This window comes from Macaca fascicularis, chromosome 7 (genome assembly GCF_037993035.2).
Source record: "Macaca fascicularis isolate 582-1 chromosome 7, T2T-MFA8v1.1".
In the NCBI taxonomy this organism is placed as follows: Eukaryota; Metazoa; Chordata; class Mammalia; order Primates; family Cercopithecidae; genus Macaca; species Macaca fascicularis.
In genome coordinates, this window is record NC_088381.1 from 3,524,723 (window position 1) to 3,541,189 (window position 16,467).

Sequence of the window (16,467 nt, forward strand, 5' to 3'; positions counted from 1 at the left end):
TCACCCCGAGGGTCTGCGGCTTCACTCCTGGAGTCAGCCAGACCACGAACCCACCGGAAGGAAGAAACTCCGGACGCATCTGAACATCTGAAGGAACAAGCTGGACTCACCGTCCTTAAGAAGGTAACACTCCCCACAGGTGTTCGCGGCTTCATTCTTGAAGTCAGCTAGATTAAGAACCCACTGGAAGGAACCAGTTCCGGACACGACATTTACAGAGCGTGTGAGGAAGCTGGTGCCCTGCCCTACCCTAATCTGTTATGCAAATGGGGTCTCTGATTGGCCAGCGCCATGTTGCCTGCGCCTTACTGGGCATGTGCTTGACAAGGAGAGGGGAAGACTTTGGAGCTGCCACACTGAATCTGCCTTCCCCCGTGTAGCCTTTTCCCATTGGCGCAGCTGCCAGCATTCACCCACACAGCTTCCAGCTTGCCTATGTCTGCAACTGGATTTTAGAGGCTGCTCTTTGTTAAAAATTATTTTGGGGTGGCTTTTCATTAAAAGGAAAGCCTTAAGGACTTCCTTACCTCACTATCTGCCTAAATAATTTCTTCTTAACTCCTATATTAACATCAGGGATAGTGATAGCATGACACCCACTTCCACAATCTACCTAATGAGAATCCCGGGCTGCTTGTCCAAGCAGGGATTTCCCAAAGTTCTTGACAAGCGCTTGTTGAGCAGAGGTCAGCATGCCCTTCCCCAAGCTCCTGGAGCGAAGTGGGCTGTCAGCTGCACACACCAGGGCCCAGAGTGTGGAAGGAGAAGCACGGCCACGAGTGCCGCCTGGCTCTAGAACAACTGGTATCAAATGTGTGTTTAGACATCACTGACAACGTGATGATAGGCTAAGAACGTGACCACCAATTTGATTTGGGCGATGAATCACTTTTCAGTGTCTATTTATTGACACACCTGGGCGGTGCTGGGCACTTACGTAGGTGCTGTGGAATCCACAGTGAGCAAGAAAGTCAATGAATCGTTTAGTAAATAACGATATGAAACAATGTTAGGTAGTCGCGTGTTCTCTGCACCGCATGCCACTTTGCACAGAAGACTCTGTTGCTCCATTTGCAAGGTTCTCACTACTAGGCAACCTTTCGATCTCAGACCTAAAGCCTGTTCTTCAGCAGGTCTTCCCTGGCCGCCTTCCTTAATAAAATGCCATGACTGTCACACTTAAATGCCACACTTAATAAAATGCCACAAGGCTCAAGACAGCCTTGTGGGAGAGGAGGGAGCAGCCCTGAAGGTGGAGCGCTGGAGGGGATGGCTTCGCACAGCCACGGCCGTCTTCTGTGTGGGAAGGACTGTGGTGGAGAAAAGGACTCTAGACAGAGGCCATCACCACACTCTCTTGAAGAGAGGCAGGAACGACCAGGTATGTAGGAAGTGATCCTCTGTGTCTGGAGCACCCAGTGTCTGCAGTGCCGTGGAGAAAAGGTTGTCTGTGTCCTAGAGAGATGTCTCAGCCCAAGAGGGCCGGAATACCAGGGATGACCAGGAGGGGCCAGAAGAGCCATTGACAGGGCCTCAGGGAATGAGTGTCTCAGCACAGCCCCGGGTGGACGTCTAACCACCTGTGCCCAGAGACCTCATGCCATGTGAGGCCTCAGAAGCAGGGAGGGGGACTTGACGTGGAAATGGAGTTTTACAAAAGTAGAGTTGTGAGCTGGATTTGAACTCAAGACACCTGTTTATCTCTTCTCCACTGGATTAAGAGTTCCTGAGTGATAAAACTCCACATGTCATATTCTTTGCTGTTTCACCAACACTTATTTCAGAATCTAGTAGGCAGCAGGCAGTCAAAGGATGTTTTTTAATTGAACTGAAACTGAATTCTAAAGTCTTGCCCTTATAGACCATCTAAAAATATTTCAGACCACAGATCCCAGGATTTTTCTTTTCATTCTTGCCATGACCAGTAAATCAACATCCTGGTTGGGACCACGGTTTTTGCAGAGGCTTTGAAGGTTGTTAATGGAGCCACCAGTTGGCCGAAGGACATGAATTTTCCTTGTCCTTCCATAAGGAAGAACTGACCGTTGACTTCTGGGATGAACCATTTGTCTCCACTAGCAGAAGAGACAAGGGTTTCCTTGCTTGACACCTGCAGGTACATCGTGCAACAAAACAGTAGTACAATGTCTGCAGAATCCCAAGAAGGGACAGCAATATCCAAGGGTCTTTTCTTCCCTTTCAACTGCAGAGCAAACCACAAAAATAATATAATGCCTATTGAAGGACAGGGTTACCAAAAAGTGCTCACATTCAAAGGATTCAAAGAAGTGTCTTTGTTATGTATTTTTCCCCTACTTCTTGGCATTTATCACCCAATATTCACATTTTTGTTAAACGTCAGCAGTAGTGTAGTGTGTGGGAGCAGCAAGCACAGCACATCAGGGTCCCACATCACACCCCAAATGACAACGAAACGCCATATCAGGTCATCACGCCATGTCCAGAAAAGCCGCAGTGGTTGGGGTGACCAGGGGACAGGCTGCTGGGGGTGAACACAGATTCCCCACTCATGCTGGACCAGGCTCCCTAATGTCACCGATGGACTGGTGAGTGCTAGGTGTTTTGACATCTTGTATCCCACAGCCCCTACTCACACCTTTTCTTCTTCCTTCACGGACCCCTGCTCTCCTTCCCATCCTAAATCCTTACCTCTTGAACCATGCCCTTCCGCTGCTTCACTGCTGTTTTGACCTCAAATACCTACAACTCTTTCCTTTTGTGACATTATTTGACCATTTCTCCACGCTCATTCTTTTCTTCTGCAGTTTTAAACTTGCTTTATTTCATTTTTGATTAGGCTGTATATGAAGAAAGGTCAAAATTGTTAAACAAGTTTCCCTCGCAGCTCTGGCCATCAATTCTCCTCCCTCTATGGCCATTACTACTATCAATGCTGTGGGCTAAATTGGGATCTTCCCAAAAAAGACATGTGGAAGTGCCAACCCCTGGAATCTGAAGGTGACCTTATTTGGAGATAGTGTCATTACAGAGGTAATCAAAATGAGGTCTTAGGGAGGGCCTTAATTTCTTTATAAACTAGTTTGGGTTCTTATACAAAGGGAAAATGTGGACACGGAGACACACAGACACACATACAAGGAAGATTATAGGAAGATGGAGAGGATTGCCTTCTACAGGCCAAGAAGCGAGGCCTCAGAAGGAACCCACCCTGCTGACACCTTGATCTTGGACTTCCAGCCTACAGACAATATATTTCTGTTGTTTAAACCACCCAGTTGTGGTATTGTGTTAATAACAGCCCTAGCAAACTAATACAACCAGTTTCTTGTGTACTTGTATCACCAGAGATAGCAATGGATAAACAGGGTTTTACAGTCCTTGTTTGTTTGCTCTACTCACATGGTGGTCTACTGTGCACATGTACTTGGCTGTACTTCTTCTCTTCACCAGATCTCAGTGATAGTGTCCTATCAGTTCATAGAGACCACCTCATTCTTTTAAATACATGCACAGTTGGCCAGACATGGTGGCTCACGCCTGTAATCCCAGCACTTTGCAAAGCCGAGGTGGGCAGATCACCTAAGGTCAGGAGTTTGAGACCAGCCTGGCCAACATGGCAAAACCCCATCTCTACGAAAAATACAAGAATTAGCTAGGCGTGGTAGCACGTGTAATCCCAGTTACTCGGGAGGCTGAGGCAGGAGAATCATTCGCTTGAATCCAGGAGGCAGAGGTCTCAGTGAGTCGAAATCGTGCCGTTGCACTCCACCCTGAGTGACAGAGAAAGATTCCGCCTCAAAAAATAAATACATACATACATATATACATACTTACATGCACAGTCTTCCATTCTATGGGTGTTCCAAATCTGCTTAGACCCCCGTGGATGGAAATTTCGATGGTATTCCTAATTTTTTGCTACTGCAGAAATGCTTCAAGGACTAACATTGTACATACATCATTTTACACATGTGCAAATACATCTGCAGGATTAAATCCTCAAAGTGGAATCACCCTATGAAAAGTCGTTAAATTTCTCTCCATACAGTTACAGCAATTTACACTCCTATGAGCACGTAGGTCTCCCACAACACAACATCCTCAACATGGTGCATAATCAAACTCTGAATAACTGCAGATCTAGCAGTGAAAATTGGTATCTTGTAGTTATTTTGGGTAAAAAAGTATTTCTTTTAGCACTCTATTTGTAGGTGTTAGTCATTTTTCTATTGGTTTATAGTCCTTACTAATCTTAAGAAATATTTGTCTGTGCTATAAATTGTAAATAATTTCCATAGTTGTCATCAATCTTCGAATATTACCTAAAGTAACTTTTTTCCATGCAGATATACTTGAATTTTCCCTTCTCCTTTTGTTCCTTCCTTCCTTCCTTTGTTCCTTCCTTCTCTCCTTCAATAACTGTATAATACAAAACCCAAATTCATTACCCAACATGGAATTTTACCCAACAGATTGGTGGTTTCCAGATTTTTTTTTTTTTTTAGATAGTCTCACTCTCTTGCCCAGGTTGGAGTTCAGTGGCACAATCTCGGCTCACTGCAACCTTTGCCTCCCAGGTTCAAGCAATTCTCCTGCCTCAGCCTCCTTACTAGCTGGGATTACAGGTGTGCACTGCCATGCCCGGCTAAGTTTTGTATTTTTAGTAAAGATGGGGTTTCACCATGTTGGTCAGGCTGGTCTCAAACTCCTGACCTCGTGATCTGCTCACCTTGGCCTCCCAAAGTGCTGGAATTACAGCCCTGAGCCATGGCGCTAGGCCGGTTACCAGATTTTTTAAATTTACAAAGCACTAAATTAAAAGGTGGGGGAGGGTCTATTTATTTTGCCAGTAATTACCTAATGTTTTAAAATAATTTATTGTCACAATCATTTGATTAAGAAAAAATGTTTTAACTTCAGAAAAAGTAAGGAGGACATAATCTCAGGTTGATTATAGTTTATTTTCTGAAAGCAGTACAGTCGTCCCTTGGTATCCGTGGGAGACTAGTTCCAGGAACCCCCTGGATCCCAAAATCCGTGGATGCTAAAGTCTCTGGTATAAAATGGTGTTATATTTGCAGATAACCTTCACACATCTTCCCATTTCTAGATTACTTATAATACCAAATACAGTGAAAATGCAATGTTGATAGTTGTCATTCTGTTTTGTTTACGAAATCGTCACCAAAAACCTCTGCACATGTTCAGTACAGATGCATTAAATTTTTTTTGTTTTTTGCTCTGCAGTTAGTTGAATCCAGGAATGCAGAACCCATGGATATGGAGGGCTAACTGTACATTGTCCTGCTTTATTTGTTTTGATGGAAGTTGTTGAAAACTTCATTGTTCAGGGACTGGCACGTGAGACCATTGCTTTGGAGATTTTTTTTTTTTTAATAAAAAGATGTAAGCAGCTATTCAGGTCAGGTCACTGTTAAAAGGACCCAGGGAGAGGCAGGTTTCCTTACTCATGCAAATTCTGTCTATTGGAAGTCTGCCCGGATCTCAACACATTACCTATATATGGTAGGCATGTTGCACACATGCCATGCAGGATGCTGTACACATGGGTGCTAGTCCTGTGTACATCTGTCATACACATCTGGGTGGCAAGACGGTATCCCTCTCTCTCCCCTGTGTCAGAGTCACATTCTCACCTACACACGGAAAACGCAGTACGCAGCCGCTGGACGGAGCCTTTTCTACAGGCCAAGCAGACTTCCAGCGCTTGAGCATCTCCTTCTAAAGCAGCAGGATCAGTGTATGCCAGGCGCCATTCTTGGGGTGTGAAGCAGAACCTGCCACTGCTTTTGGAGGCACACGCTTCACGTGGAAGGAGATCTGAAAGGATGTAAGGGAACAGGGTCCAGGGATGACTAGGTGGGAAGGTGCTCTATTCTAAAATCCCTCTGCCTTTGAAATGCTTTTCAAAGCAGGGCAGTGGTTTTGTTTGTTTGTTTGACCGCACTTACCAGCTCACAGGGAGAGGACACAGGAAGAAAGGGAAGCCCAAATTGCTGATAAGGACCAAGGAGATGATCTGAATGGGGTAACTCCTTGGTAGAGGCTGGACACAGCCAGGACAGTAGGGACATGGCCAGTGCCCTTTTGATTCAGGGGAGGGAGCACGGGCACCAACAGGGGAGTGGTGGACTTCATGGGGCAGCCGGTGATTTCAGAGCCAGGCAGCTGGAGTCAGAGGCTCAGGCGCTGGAAAGAATCTTGGTGTCACCTTCTCTCGCTGCTCATTTTGCTGAGGAGGCTGAGCACAGGCGGGCACAGGAACAGCCAGAAGGACCAACACTGGCCAGTCCTCAGTGGAGTCAGACACAGCCCCAGCCTCTAGCTCAGGTCCCACTTCATACTGCCTCCCTTGGGGACCTGCTCACTGACTGCAGATCCTTCATGATGCTGTTCCTGGCAGAAATGATGTCCTGTGATTAAACCTTCATGCCCGTGGGTCACACAGCCCTTGCCCAGGTCCCTGAGCCCACACACGTGTGAACAGCCACTGGAGAGAATCCTTGGAAAGATCCTTGTTTTCCAGGAACTTGGAAAGCACTTTCTCAAACTGCTTGTAGTATATCATGGACATGTATCTTGTCCTTACGTTTCCTGATAGGTATTTTATTTTCTTGGCTTTGGCACCTAAATCAGTGGTTCTTAACCCTTTGCTCTAACCTGTTTGAGGAACTTGATAGAATCCAATAGTCAATAGCAGAAAGTCCCACCTAGTGGGGCAAAGTGGTGGAAAGGCCTTATGTGATTTGCAGACCTATCTCCTCCCTCACTGCAATTAAAAAATCAGTATTCTGAAGTGTAGTAGAATATGCGTCTTACTCATAAATCACAACTCTGAACAATAATAGGAAATGTGTCTTATTAGTGTGCCCAGGATTTAGCACATAGTACTAGGCACAAAGTAGGTGCTCAGGAAATGTTTGCTGACTCTACTTGAGTGGTAGATGAGCAAAATATTCATGGAGTGAATTGATGGATGAATAGACGTGCAATTTTAGACGCAATCCAAGGGCAATCCACTCAGCCGTGTAGTAATCGGGTAGCACCTCTTCACCCCAAAAGCTGAGGGCTGGGGCAGAGATGTCTGGGGGAAACATGACCCTCTCCCCAGATGTCAGTATTTCCAGGTTCTGGGTTCTGGGCCGTCTTTTCCTGCCCATGGCAAGTTGCTTGACTTCTCCAAGACCTGGATGACAGCCCAGGCTAAGAGGTGAGAAGCCTAGAGAAGATGAGAGGCTTCATTATGAAAACAAAATCCTGGGCTGTACCTGTGTATGCAGCCCCACACTTGGGCAGCCCAAAACGTCATCAACCAGGAAGGGCTGCAGCTGATCACATCTTGGGTCAGCGTTTGCAGGGTTCTCTGGAGGCTGAGGTCATGGGTATCTACTGGTCCCTCATCACCACTGTTTCCATGTGTCTCCCTCTTTTGAACCCCAGGCCCCACTGTTTCTGTAGTTTTCCAAATCTGTCTCTTACCTGCTGTATCCGAAATCTACAGGTGAGGGAAGCCCCAGAGGCCATCACCGGTTTTCTCACCTGCATTGAGCCTCTCCATCCAGGGCAGGATTCCAACATCCTGGAATCCCCAGGCCCACCACTGCCTTTCCATCAGGGGCCTCCTGAAGAGGATCTGTCCTGGCAGGGAAATGTCCTCTCTCCTGGGCTGCCCTGGGCCACAGATCTTCCTCATCTCCATACGCCCATTGTTGGGAATATTTATTTCTAATCCCACTTAAATGCAAGACACTGGCTTTTGAGAAAGACACTGGTTTTATGAATGCCAAGTTTCATTCCTCACAAGCCTTCTCTTCTTTGCCACCTGGCACATGCCCACACGTCGTCTGCGATCTCACACAAACGTCTCTCCCTAGAGAAGTCTTCAATGGCCCATCCAGACTCACCCATGCCCCCTGTGCATGCTACTGGGACAACTGGAGGCTGTGATGAGACATTCCAAATGCAGGCCTGCAGCCCCTCGCACTGTGCATGCCTGACCACGCCATTCATCTCTGTACCCCTGTGTGTGGCCTAGAGCAGGAGGTTCTATGTTAGTGAAGGAGGAACATTTTGTTGCTTTTTACATCCCTGTCAGAATGATGTCCCTCCTCATGAAAAATCAGTATGGGAAAGACGTGGTTTCATACAACACATACCTAAAGGTTAGGCAAGTAAAACCAGGGAATATCTGCAGCCTTCCCATGCAATTAGGAGTTAGGAGAAGCTCCTTTTTGTTGCACACCTGGGGCTGAGGATGAGCGCTGCGGCCTCCAACAGACAGGATGGAGATGCATAAGGGCTGATCTCGTGGGAGGTGGGCTGGAGCAGCAGGTGACGTATGTGTCCCAGCCTTTTAGCTACAGACTTTGCAGAAATAAGTGAAGGTCATGCAAATGAAAATATGCTCATAGCTATAGAAATGTTTATAGCTATGATAAGAGGTCTGGCAGGGGCAGTGGGATAAAATCATGAATATGGAAGGAAGACTGCGTAGCCTCCCCTGCAACCTCATGCCTACCTAGTAGCTTCTGGAAGTGACTTTCATCCTAATGTTTACTCCTCCCCCCACAAAGAACAATGTAATTTGTTGTCATTTCTAGTCTTTCATCCATATGGCAAAAAGAAACTCATGGAAATGGCCTGCTGCATTTTGTTTATACTGACACAAAAAGCCCTAGGCCTTCACGCATGCTTGCTTTAGACATCTTCTTCCCATTGGTTTTCTTCAATATATACAGAAAGCAATTTTGCTTTAGAAAGTATCTGGACCATTGCCTTGCCTATAATCAAAAATACTAGAATGAGACTTTGGTCTAAGATGAATAATCCTATAATAAGTGTATAAAATAATGATGTAAATGCTTTATTTTTAACACTTTTAAAAGAGCTGAGCAAATGCAGGGAGCCAAAAGCTCCCTGTGGATTACTCACGACACAGCAGCCGGAGGGAATACCTGGACCCTCTGAACGCTGTTCTTTCTACCTGCACCCGCTGGGAAAGGATGAACTCTCGCTCACTTCCGAAGGCCTGATTTGGCTGAGTGGACATGAAAGTTGAACGGTATTTTTGAAGATCTATTAGGAAACTATTATTTGAACCCAGACTCACACATAATTGTTTGTATCCAGTTTCTTCATGCAATCCCTTGTTCTCTAAAAACACTCAGGTGGACAAAGGCGGTGACTGGTCATCCACATCCTTCTTCAGGCTGTTCTTCAGATCTCCTGCGCCCCACACAGAGCTGAAGGTCCTTCATCCCATGCCTTTCTGTACCTGAACCTTCCCAGTTCAAAATTCATGTTAATTTAGATAGAAAAGAGTCTGAGTGAGAAAATACGTGAGATTAAAAGAGAGAATTCCGTAGGAGGAGGGAATTCATGGGTATAATATTTGCAAAGCCAGGGAATGATGATAATAGCAAGATATAGTGTTTACTCTCTGCCAGGCACTTTCTAACACTGTTACTATCCCCTGTCTACAGATGAGCAGACTGAGGCAAAGACAGGCCAAGTTGACTGTTCAAGTGTTTGAGTCAGGAGGGGAAGCCAGGTGGCTGGGTGTCCACATTCAACGGTAAACCATTCCCTGCCTCTCTTGGGTAGCAACCTAAAGACCAACAGCCTTAGGAATGCAATGAATGGGACAGGATTTGAGTCTCACCTAGTCGAAATGACAAAGACTGAGAATTTCAGTCCCAGAAGGAATTTTTGAGTCGTTTTCAGGTTTTTATGAGAACCCTTCACCCAGTAAAATAGTACAAAATCACCACTGCATGATGACTTGTAGCTCCACCAAGATGGAGCAGCCCCGCTCCTCCAGGACCTCCTCTCAAGACTAAAAACCCCCTGATACAACACAACAAACGCACTTGGGGAGACCGACAGGTGGGAGGAGCAAGGGGCCGCGGCCTAGGAATGTGGGAAACCACATGTGGGGTTGCATCCCAGTATCCCACAGAGCAGCCACAGAGCCTCCCGCCAGACCGCCGCGGGCACAGACTCAGAAGGCCCCAGGCAGGCTGGCATGCTAAGCCTCGGGCCAGGAGAGCTGGGCTAAGGACAGAAAATCTGTTGGCAATGCCAGCCCTACTCCAGCTGGATGTCAGGGAAAAAAAAGTAATAATAAAAAAATAACCACTCCTATCCATGTCAGTGGCCTGGCAGGGTGCTGATTTCCACCTGCCTCCTCTGCCACAGAGCAGGTGGTGGCCTGCTGCGGTGGGGTTGAGCAGGGAGCTCACAGTGCACCCTCTGCCTGGGGACACAGGTGAGACACACAGGTCTCCCTGCCATGGTAGAGTCAGGGATCCAGGGTGAGCTGAGCCTCTACGCCCATGACGAAAGTCAGCCCTCTGCTTCTCACTCCCTGGGATCAACAGAGCCCAGCAAAGAGCTGAGCTGAGCTCCTGAACCTTGTAGGCAATGAGGTGGTGTGAATTAGTGCCCAGCTTCTACCCAGAAGGGGCCAACAACGAAGGAAGGCTGAACCTTTATTCCTGCAGTGCAGGGAGGCGGTGTGAACTCAGCTTGCTCAGTGTTCACACTGGTACTGGCAGGGCTCAATGAGAAGATGGACACAGTCACCCACCTGGCCCTTGTGCTACCTCCAGGGGGACTGCCGGCTAAAAGAAGATGATTGGATAGGATGCAGAGGCTCATAGCATAATATCCACAAAGGCTAGGATGGAGCTGAAAACCCCACAAAAGCCGAGATCCAGGAGACCACAGTTTGAATGAGAAAAGGCGACATCAGTTTTTGGAATGTTCTGACAAGAACTTTAAAGCAGGCATCATAAAAATGCCTCCACACGTGGTCAAAATTCTCTTGAAACAAACTGAAAAAATAGAAAAATGCAGCAAAGAAATAGAAATTATTTTTAAAAGAACCAGATGCAGATTACAGAACTGCAAAATAAAATAACTGAAATGAAAAACAAACTGGAAACACTTAATAATAGAGTGGAGACAGAGAGAATAGAAACAATAAACGAGGACAACTCAGTGGCATTAACCCAATCTGAATAACAGAAAGAAAACAGACTAAAAAAAAAATTAACAGAGGTTCAGGGAACTGTAAGACAATAAAAAGAGCTAAGATTAGGGCCGGGCCTGGTGGCTCACGCCTGTAATCCCAGCACATTGGGAGGCCGAGGCAGGCGGATCACCTGAGGTCAGGAGTTCAAGACCAGCCTGATCAACATGGTGAAACCCTGTCTCTACAAAAATACAAAAAAATTAGCTGGGCACGGTGGCGCACGCCTGTAATCCCAGCTACTTGGGAGACTGGGGCAGGATGATGGCTTGAACCCTGGAGGCGGAGGTTGCAGTGAGCCGCACGCTACTGCACTCCAGCCTAGGCGACAAGAGCGTGACTCTATCTTAATAAAAATAAAAGTAAGAAATAAAAAGAGCTAAGATTCAAATCACTAAAGTTAAAGAAAAAGAGGGAAGAGAGGGTGCAACTGGAAAGCATCAGAAGAAATCATGTCTGAAAATTTCTCGAATTTGGTAAAAAATATAAAGGTGCTGCATGAGTTTCCTGTGCTGCCATAATAAATCACCGCAAATCTCTTGTTTTAAAAGAGCAGAAATGTGTTCTCTCACAGTTCTGGAAGCCTGAAGTCAGAAATAAAAAAATCACTGGACCAAAATCAAGGTGTCCGCAGGCTCTGAGAGCTCCAGGGAAGACTCCATGACTGGCCTCTTCCAGCTGCGGGCTGTTGGCGCTCCAGTTTGTGGCTCCATCACTCCAGTCTCTGCCTCCGTGGTTACACTGCCTTCTCTTTTCTGTGTTTTCTCTGTGTGGCAATTTTTTCTTCTTTTCTTCACAAAGATCCCTGTGGTAGTATTTAGGGCCCACCTGAGATAATCTAAGATTGCCCCTTTATCTCAAGATTCTTAACTATTGCATCTGGAAGACTCCCCACCCCCACCCTTTTTTGGCGACAGGGTCTTACTCTGTCACCAGGCTGGAGTGAGTGGTGCTCGATGCAGCCTTGATCTCCCAGGCTCAAACGATCCTCCCGCCTCAGCCCCCCATACACCTGGGACTACAGGTTCACACTACCATGCCTGGCTAATTTTTAAAGTTTTTTTATTTTGTAGAAATGGAGTCTCACTGTGTTGTCCAGGCTGTTCTCAAATTCCTGGGCTCAAACAATCCTCCCACCTCAGCTTCCCAGTGCTGGGATTACAGGCATGAGCCACCATGTCTACCCCAAAGACCCTTTTTTTTTTTTCATATAAGGTAATGTCCACAGGTTCCATGGGTATCTTTTTTTGAGGAGAGGACTGCATTTGTCAGTCCACCATGCCTACAGATTCAAGAAGCTTGAATCCCAAATAAAATAAACCCAAAGTCCATACCAAGACACAACATCATTAAACTTGTGAAAACTAAAGATAAAAATCTTCAAAGGAGCCAGACAGAAATGACACATTACTTAGAGGCAGTAAACAATTTGAATTATAATTTATTTCTTGCCCGAAATAATCAAGACCAAATGGAAAAATTTAATGTGTAAAATGGAAAAATTTAATATGTAAAAGTCGAAACCATAAAACAGCAGCCCTGCCCTTGTCAGGGGTAGGTTCTGGGTGATATCCAAGCCTCACCTATTTACCTACCCCTACAAACTCTCACCAAGACTGTTTTATGACTCCTAAGTCCTAGCCAAGGATTTTCACAAAGGTATGCAAAAATGTAAAATTGTAACCGTCTCATGTTTTTCAAGATCTGGTATTCAAAATTACCTTCATTCGTCGTTTTAGATCAACTATCTCATATTCACAATCTGATCAAATGACTTAAGCAGTGAATATGGAATTGCTAGGAGCAACACATTGGGCAGGGAGCCTAGTGCTTCTCAAACTTTAACATGGAATCACCTGAAGCTCTTCTAATTCAGTTCGTCAGGGGGTGTGGGAGGAGCTGAGGGTCGACACTGCTAACAAGCTTCCAGCTGATGTTTGTGTTGTGGGATCTGGGACCGCACATTGAATAGTAAAGACCCGAGCACAAGGTCACTTCTGTACATTTGTGATCAGTGTATGCAGGTATTAACGCCAGTAAGAGGACAAGATCTTTGGAATTAGGAAAATCTCATCTTAAATACATTTTGCCCTTTCCAGATGACGGACCTTAAAAAAGGTATCTACCTCTCTGAGTCTGAGTTTCAACGTACACCCAATGCAGGTATTTTAGTAACTGACTCATGACACTACCTGATTTCAGTGCTTACTATAAAATGACCTTAAGAATAAACATATTGATCCATGGAACAGAATAAGTCCAAAAATACCAGCACATATATCTTCCACTGATATTTTAACTTTTGAAATAAATATTCACAGGAAGTTGCAAAGGCAGCACCCAGGTCTCACGGATCCTTAACCCAGTTTCTCCTCTACAGTCACATCTTACATGATTACAGTGCAATATCAAAACCAGGAATTTAACATTGATACAATGTGAGTGCATAGCTCTATGTCATTTTAGCACATATCTAGATTTGTGTAGCCACCACAACACTCAAAATACAGAATTATTCCATGACCACAAAGATACCTTTGTGCTAGCCCTCAGTACCAATCTGTTTCCCGTCTCTGCAATTTTATAATTTCAAGAATGGTATATAAACAGTATTGTATAGTGTGTGACCTTTTGATATTGGCTGTTTTTCACTTAGCATAATGCCGTTGGGATACATCCCAGTCGTATCCGTAGTTCATTCTGTTTTGTTGCTGAGTAGTAACCCATGGTATGAATTTACTTCGGTTTGTTCAGCCACTCACCTGTAAGGGACATTCTGGTGTATCCAGTTTTTGGCTATTTACAAATAATGCTGCCATGAACAATTATGTGCATAATTTGTGCGCACATAAGTTTCCATTTCTCTGGGATAAAAGCCCATGGGTGTACACTAAGTGTTGTATACATATTATTATTATTATTATTTTTTTTTTGAGATATGGTCTCACTGGAGACTGGAGTGCAGTGGCGCGATCTCGGCCCACTGCAACCTCCACTGCACAGATTCAAGCGATTCTCCTGCTTCAGCCTCCCCAGTAGCTGGAATTGCAGGTGTGTGCCGCCTGGCTACTTTTGGTATTTTTAGTAGAGATGGGGTTTTACCATGTTGGCCATGCTGGTCTCGAACTCCTGACCTCAAATGATCCACCCACCTCAGCCTCCCAAAGTGCTGGGATTATAGGCTTGAGCCACCGCGCCTAGCTGCTAAGAGTACATTTACCTGTTTAATAAACTGCCAAAATGTTTTCCATCATAGCTGTAGCATTGTGTACATTCCCACCAGTAAGGTATGAGAGATTCGGTTCCTCCTCTGCAGCATTTGGTATTGTCACTATTTTTTATTTTAGCTGTTCTAATAGGTGTGTAGTGATAGCTTATTGTAGTCTTAATTTGCATTTCCCTAATGGCTAATGACGTTGAACATCTTTTAATGTGTTTATTTGCCATCTGCTTTTTTTTTTTTTTTTTTAGATGACAGGATCTCTCTGTGTTGCCCAGGCTGCAGTGCAGTAGCACTATCATAGCTCACTGCAGCCTGGAGCTCCTGGACTCAAGTATTCCCCCAGCCTCTGCTATCCAAAGTGCTGGGACTATAGGGACATGCCACTATGCCCAGCCATTGACATTGTTACTATGTTATGTCTTCAGATCTCTGAACTATTTCCATCTGGTTTTCATTTCTTCCACTGGCATTTTATAGTTTTCAGCACACAAGTCCTGTAAATGTTTTGCTAGATTTAAAACTATGTATTTCTCCATTTTAATTTTGAATTGTTGTTAATGGTATTGTATTTTTAAATTTGGCTTCCATGGGTCTATTGTTAGTATACAGAAATACATTTGATCGCTGCGTGTTGATTTTGTAGCCTGTAACTCTATGGAATTCACTTATTAGGTCTAGGAGTTTTTGTATACTCCAGGAAATGTACTATGTAGATAATATCCACTGCAAATAGGACAGTTTTATTTCTCCCCTTCTAGTATGTATGATTTGCATGTCCTACCCCTGCCTAACTGGGCTGGCTACATCTTCCAGTTCTGTATGGATTTGCAGTGTTAAGAGTAGAAATCTTTGCCTTGCTCTCAATCTTAGGGATAAAGCATCCAATCTTCAGCATTAAGTATGATATAGCTGTAAGGTTTTTGTAGATGCTTTTTAATTAGCTGAGAAAGTTCCTGTCTATTCAGTATGTTTCTGAGGGTTGTGTCAATAATGGGTTCTAAATTTTGTAAAATGCTTTTTCCGCATCAATTGATATAATCATGTGATTCTTCTTTAGCTTATTAATATGGTTATTTTCAAATATTCACACAGCCTTGCATCACTAAAATAAATTCCTCTTGGTCATGGTATATAGTTGTTTTATATACTATTGCATTACATTTGCTAACTGTGAAAGGATTTTTGTATGTATATTCATGACAGATATTGGTCTATGGTTTTCTTTTTGCACTGTGTTTGTTTGGTTTTAATAGCAATGTAATACCGGTCTTTTAGTTTGAGTTGATAGATTTCCTGAAAGAGATTGTGTAGAACTGGTATGAAACCATGTGGGCCTACAGATTTCTTTTTGCAGAATTTTAAAATTATGAATTCAATTGCCTTAATAGTGATAAGACTATTCAAATGATCCATTTCATATTGAGTGAGTTGTGGTGCTTTTATACTGTTCATTTTATCTAAATTGTAAAACTTATTTTATACTGTTCATTTTATCTAAATTGTTTCTAGTATTGCCTTATAAATCTTTTAATGTCTTCAGAGTTTGAATTGATATCCCTTGTTTTATTGCTGATATTAATAATGTGTATCCTCTTTCTTTTTTCCTGTCTTGCTATGTATTTGCTATTTCTTTTTTCTTCTTTCTTCTTGCAGAAATGTTTGCAAATTTTATTGATCTTTTTCAAAGGACCAGTTTTTTGTTTTACTGATTTTTCTCTCATTTTTCTATTTTCAACTTATTAATTTCTGCTGTTATGCTTATCATTTCCTTACTCCTGCTTACTTTGGGCTTATTTTGCTCTTCTATTTCTGATTTCTTGAGCTGGAAGTTTATTGATTTGAGATTTTTCCTTTGAAAAGGAATGAATTCCGTTCTATAAATTTCCTTCATAATGCTGCTATAGTTGTGTTCTACAAATTTGATATTATGTGTTTATTTTTCATTCAGTTTAATTTGTTTTTTAAATTTCTCTGCTGACTGCCTCTTCAACCCACAGACTACTAAGGAGTGTGTCATTTGGTTTCTAGGTATTTTAAGATTTTCTTATTATCTCTGTTGTTGAATTCTAGTTTCACTCTATTGTGGTCTGAGAACATACTATATTTGAAATAAATTCTTTTAAATTGTCTGAGGCTTTTTCTCTCATATATCCATGAAAATGGATGCTTAAAAAGAGTGATTCTGCTGTTGTTGAGTGGAATGTTCTAT

General features: G+C 43.8%; 1 long non-coding RNA gene across 1 annotated transcript in view; it reads left to right on the forward strand.

Moving 5' to 3' along the window:
* LOC141407155 (uncharacterized) overlaps positions 1 to 16,467 on the forward strand; it is an 86,566-nt gene that overhangs the window by 32,802 nt on the left and 37,297 nt on the right. The window lies entirely within an intron of this gene.